The sequence below is a fragment of the Vespula vulgaris genome, chromosome 18 (assembly GCF_905475345.1).
Source record: "Vespula vulgaris chromosome 18, iyVesVulg1.1, whole genome shotgun sequence".
NCBI lineage: Eukaryota > Metazoa > Arthropoda > Insecta > Hymenoptera > Vespidae > Vespula > Vespula vulgaris.
Window position 1 is genome coordinate 69,705 of NC_066603.1, and position 6,000 is coordinate 75,704.

Here is a 6,000-nt window from a genome sequence, read left to right on the forward strand (position 1 = left end):
ACGTCGAAGCTTAATTGAAAGACTTTAAACCGCCTAGAGGTTTCGCACGATGTTCAATGATCGATGGTAACTATTACTAGGACAATGACCAACTCGAGCTCGATTTCGTTCGTTCCGTTCCTATCGAAAGCTATTCTTTGTCGTTGAATTTGCAACGAAATCACTTCGAGAGACTCTTCCCTTTTTATTCGAGCCAACGAAACACCGAAATGAATAGAATCGACGGGATAATTTGAGTTACGCGAAATGGATAACGCAAATTCGTTTTTTGGATTCGAACGAGCCGTTGATATTTCGTAGAACCCTTTCGTGTATCGTATATCGTATACGTATATCGTAGTTAAAACGTTATATCGCGCGTTTCGTCATATATATTATACCTACATGCGCACGTGCACATTGACAAACTGGAAACTATATCTGGGTGAGCGATGACGTGAATATACGTATACGTATACGTATACGTATACGTGATCGTGAGCAACATCGAATAACTACCCTTTCCACGATCGATCCGCTGGTTAAACTTTTCTCGTTTTAACGCAAAGCTATATAATTCCTAGGTACTCGAAAATGATCGACTTACCCGAAACGTGGCTAATCGTAATTTATCTTCTTAGCGGATGAAAAGAGAAGCGTCTCGTATCCTCGATGATTACGATACTCGAGCGAGTCTCTTTCGATAAATATTCTAATCTGTACCTCGGTGCTACGGACATAGCCAGTTGCTACTCGAAGATTTTCACTTTCGAGCAGTCTTTACAAAGTGACTGCTAACCGTGAATAATCTTCGACGCAACAACAGGTGTGTCCGTGTTTTCGTGTGTCTGTGTGTCAGCATGCGACACCTCGCCGTGACTTCTTTCCCATCATGAAAATCCGATAAAAATTAAAAAAGACGCACTCGTCGGAAACCAGTCATTTTTTCTACGAAAAAACAAAAAAGGGAGGAAAAAGAAAGAAAGAAAAAATAGATTTTCGTTAAACGACGCAAATACGCGGTTTCCTTCGTATTTTCAGTTGTAGAAAAGAGAGTTACAGCGAGTCGTTCAGTTACAGGACTTATCTTTCGAAAGAAAGAAAAATGTGGAAGATTTAACGTTCGACCGTAGCGCGTCGAATCGAGACAGACGGACGTACTTTTGCATTATCCTCGGCATCGCGCCTTCCCCTCTTTTTCTTCCCTTTTAAATTCCTTCCAAACATTCTTGCTTGTTTTCTTTCAGACTCGACGTAAAGGTATATCGCGCGACGCCGCGCCGTTCTCCTTTCCTTTCGAGTTTAAAGGCAGGAAAGAAGCGAGCAACGGATTTTCAAAGTCCCATTGCATCCTTCTCGTATTCACTCGCAGGAACAACGAACATCGTTCGTCGTGATTTTTTCGTATCGGCTCGAAGAACCTTATCTATCTATTTATCTCTCGCGTGCACGTGCAACAGTCCTTCGCCAAGCGCGCGCGCAACGACGATAGCAGAGGAAAGAGAGCGTATGCCTTCTTTAAAGAAGGCAACTCATCCAACGATATTTATGCGTCTCCTGTGGGTGCTCCTACACGATCGGTTATTTATAAAGCCATTCACGATAATCAATAACCTATGCCTATGTACCTCCTCTCTCTCCCTCGAGCTCACCGTTACACAGCGAAAATTCACAAACACGCTCGACACACGAATGGACCCTCCGAGCTTTCTCCCTTTAACGAAGAACGAAGATAGAGATCGACGGAGAGAAAGAAAGACGACGGTGGACGAATCAACTATTATATACATTCGACCCATATACACGTATACTTCTATTGCCGCTTCTTAGAAAACCCTCACCCTCGACGATTATCGTACCAATGACAAGGATAATCTATACGAATTTCTAATAGTTTATAAATCTTAGCCATTTCCAAAAAGAAACACACCAAATACTTGTATAAAACGATATCCACGATGGGCGACGCCTCGTAATTAGAAAAAAAAATCGCTTGTCTTCTTTGATTGCTAAGAAATACTCGTATTTGGGGGGAGGGAAGAAACGAGAGACCAAAAGCTCTCGAGCCAACTACGGAAGAAAATTTTGTAAATGAAAGAATGATATAAAACCGATGCAATAAATTTTGATTACACTTCGAAAAGCGCGATACAATCGTGCTCGTAAACGAAAAATGATTGAGAACCAAAACGAAGGCGTTATATTTTTGAAAGTAGAATAAATCCTTTTCTGTTTTTTCTTCCTAAACACCAATAATAATAAAAAAAAATTCTGGCTCGACATACTACTATCGGTATTATCTTCAAATCCTAATACAATAAACTTTGTCTTTTTCTCTCTTTACAACTCTACCTTTTGAGCTTCCCGTCGCACGAAGGAAAAGTATTCTCATTCGGATATGCGGAAAGTATCGGTTTTATTCCCCGTAGCGGCGTTCAATCGAAAGTCTTGTTCGATCCATATCTTCGACGATAAATTGGATTTAACGGAAAAATATTCAATTTGTAACAGATATCCTAGAGATCGTCGTTTCTTCGATGATTTCGAACGAAATCGACAGAATTCGACAAGAAACGTAAAACGAGCTAAAGGATCGATAAAAGAAACGATCGATCGTAGATCTTTGCTCTATCAAAATTACGAAGAAGAAAAGGATGAAAATTTAATTTCTGTCTGCACGGATTCGGAGAATATTTGAAATTTTATAAAAAATTGAATTGCCTCGGTGGTAACGTAGATGGAATTGTGGAGAGTTCGTTACTAGTATTTTGGTTGGAGGCTAGGTAGTGCCACCCAAATTCCATGGATTACTTTATAAGTGAGAAAGCTTTTTCCCTAGCTAGAACCGGTCCCCGACTTTTCATGGACAATAATTGTGCGCTCGGTTCTCGCGGTTTTGTTCGTAGGATAAAGAAATAAAAAATGCAAATGAATATAACGAAAATGAAAAAGAAAAGAAAAGAAAAGATAATAATGATCTTTAAGAAAGATTCGTTAAAGGACCAAATTCGGTAAGAAAGTTGGAGAAAGAAGCTGACATAAGCTTAAAGTTTATGCAAATTTATTGGTGAGAACGATAAAGCGCGACGAGATTCAAATCCAAAAGGATCTAGCGAATTTTCTCTTTCACGGAGGTAGAACGTCGCTGTCTTAACTACTTTGAACTTTCTGTTCAGACAAAAAGAGCCTTCCATTTCCGGCGTATACGACGTAAGAATATTTCTCTACGTTTTTCGTTTAATCGAGGCTTTCTTATTTTTCATTAACGAGACTCGCGAATTCCATAAATTGGTTGCGAGCGAAAGAACTGTTTTTTAATATCGTACCGAACTTAGAAGCGTCCATGCTCGATCTTGTCTATTTTTTCTTTTTTTTTTTCACTTTTTTTCCGTCTTCAGCAAGACGAATTGAAAATGCGTGACAGGTTATGGGAAAAACGTTACGCGGATTGATCTAGATTATAAAAGAAAAAAAACAACGAACTTGGTTGTAAGTAAGGGAGATATACGATTTCGAAAGTTTAAAAAAGAAAGAAATTATTACCAAGAAAGAATATTCAACGATCGAGCAATGACGTACCCATCACGTATGGATACATAAGCTTACAAGAAACTGCACCCTGTTCCTTGTCTGTATTTTTTCCTCCTCTCCTCTTTCTCTGTTCTAGCAAACGTTTAGAGACACGAGAAGGATCGTATAAAGCATCGATCGAGGTCGGGATGCCCGGAAAACGTATCGGAAAACGCGTTAGGCGCGAAAATCCTCCGGAGACGAGTTCCCCTTCCCCCCCCCCCCCCTCTCTTACCGTTCTTAGCGTACGATCTAGAGTCTTCGGTACGATACTTTTACTTACATCCATCGAAGAAGCATCGATCTAAAAAAATCATTCAAATTAAATGATTAGATTTTTTCAACGAAATAAACGATATCTCGGTAAAATGATAAAATGATCCTTGGATCTTTTTATGAGAATATCCTTTCTCAATGTTCAGTTAACATTAAAAATTTTACATTCGCTCGAGCCTTGACACGCCAAATTTCGAGCCCTCGAAAAGCAAAGAGAAAAGAGTTCGAAACGACGAACGCACCCGTGCGCGTCCGCAAGTGTTATATATTAAACATACGTCTAACATCCCGTTTCTCGTTACAACAGAAGACGCACACACACACATTTCTCTCTCTCTCTCTCTCTCTCTCTCTCTCTCGCTCCCTCCCCCCGCTCTCTCTATCCTGTAAAAAGAGCACTCGAAAGCTTACACACTTGATCACCCTATAACGAAATCGATCCACCTTGATCCTTGCCGATCTTATTGCAAGCGGCAAGTTAGGCACACCACACAAAGTTACATAAGTGATAAAAGTAAAGGACTCTCTTAGAAAGATGCCACAGGTCTTCGTGGGGATCGTCGTTTGAGTCGTCGCACTCACAAAGATCCGAGCTCGCACCAAAGACAAAAAGTCTGACTCTCTCGTTGCGATCGCGCGATAAGGATATATATATTTAACAAAAAAAAAGCGAGAGAGAGAGAGAGAGAGATGGAGGGAGGAGGTGGGAGGGAACAGGGGGTGCGGAATACGAAAGGGTGGAAGAAGAAAGAAGCGAGAAAGGAAGAATCGAAGGAAAGATGGCAAGTTCGATAAAGCGTAGGAAGGCAAAAGAGGTGGGGATTGCGATCATCTAGTTTAATCTCGTGGTTGGTCTCGCGTACCTGAGATCGGTTGATCGGTGGTGCAGGGCGCGGCGGCATGGTCCCGTCGCAGCACAGCGCCGTTCGACGAGCACTGAGCAGCTATTCTGCGCCAACGGGGTTGCGTCGACGTCGAAAAGACGTGAACGGTCAGCCCTGCGCCCTCTCTCACGCTCCCTCTCTCTTCCTCTCTTGCGCACACGGCCTTTTTCGCTCCGGCAGCAGCGCGTCCTCGACGTTGTCGTTTCGTCGTCGACTCTGCGCAAACTCTTTCACGCGAGATCGGCTTCTCTCTTGCTCCCGTTCCTCCATCTTCTCCTCTCTCTTTTTCTTAAGCGCACTGCGAGCATCCCTCCCGGTCCATCCGTCTTTCTATCTGCGAAGAACCGACGGAATTGGTAAAAGCCAGATGCTGGGAAGAAAGGAGGCTGGGGGAAAGTGGTATACTTTTGAAAAATTCTCTATCGCGTCCATTCTTTCTTCTTTTTTATCCTCTCCTCTTCTCTTTTCTTTTCTTTTCTTTCCTTTTCATTCCTACTTTTCTCCTTTTCCTATCTTCCTTCGATCCTGCTCGTTCTCTCCCCGAACAAGTTCCTCGTTCCTTTGTTTCCCTTTCTTTTCTTATTTCTACTATTCGTATTTCCCAATTTAAAAACGTACTCTTGTGTTAAGTGAAAAATTACTTTTATTACGTTTGCTCTGCGAAACGATGCGCGGATATAATTGAAAGGTTAGAGATAAAAGATAAAAGATAACGCGTTATCGATGATTGAAAAAGATAAAAATTATCGGAAATAAGAAGGAAACGTAAACCTCGAATAATCTCGAGAATCGTTTTTATAATGTGTAACCAATAGTAATTTCGAAAATGCCAAAAAGGAAAAGCTTAATAAAAAGTTCATTGTTACTAGGTACCAGCTAGTTACCTCTTCGCCAATTCCCTATTTAGAAACTCTCATTTTTAAGAGAATTTTGTTACTCGAACGATATAACGATATGAAAAAGATCCATTCATTATTTAACATTGTGAAGATTTTCAATGAAAAAAATAATGAATCGCGCGAGAAACACGGGGTCTACGGGAACATGCGAGTTATCAATTTACAGAGGAGAGAAATCCGAATGAATTGATTCACAAAGCCGCGTTCTTTCTCGCAAAGTCGCAAGCGAATTTCGTTTCTCTTCTTTCGACGAGTGCCAAGAGACCGGTACAATTTTGACTTCGAGGGAGATATCCGATTCCAGCGGCAAAAATAAATGAGAGAGGAGAGCACAGCCTGTTGCGTCGCGCGTACGAACGAACGAATAAACGAATAAGTAGGTAAATGAACGA

The 6,000-nt window shown here is 41.2% G+C and overlaps 1 protein-coding gene across 1 annotated transcript in view; it reads right to left on the reverse strand.

The window, feature by feature from the left end:
* Positions 1 to 5,598, reverse strand: part of LOC127070317 (tyramine receptor 1) — a 30,902-nt gene extending 25,304 nt beyond the window's left edge. Inside the window, exons 1-2 of the mRNA XM_051008118.1 lie at positions 5,115 to 5,598; positions 4,689 to 5,043 (exon numbers count right to left, since the gene is read on the reverse strand). The gene's annotated coding sequence lies outside the window, so the exon portion shown is untranslated. The remainder of the gene's footprint in view (positions 1 to 4,688; positions 5,044 to 5,114) is intronic.
* Positions 5,599 to 6,000: the final 402 nt, after the last annotated feature.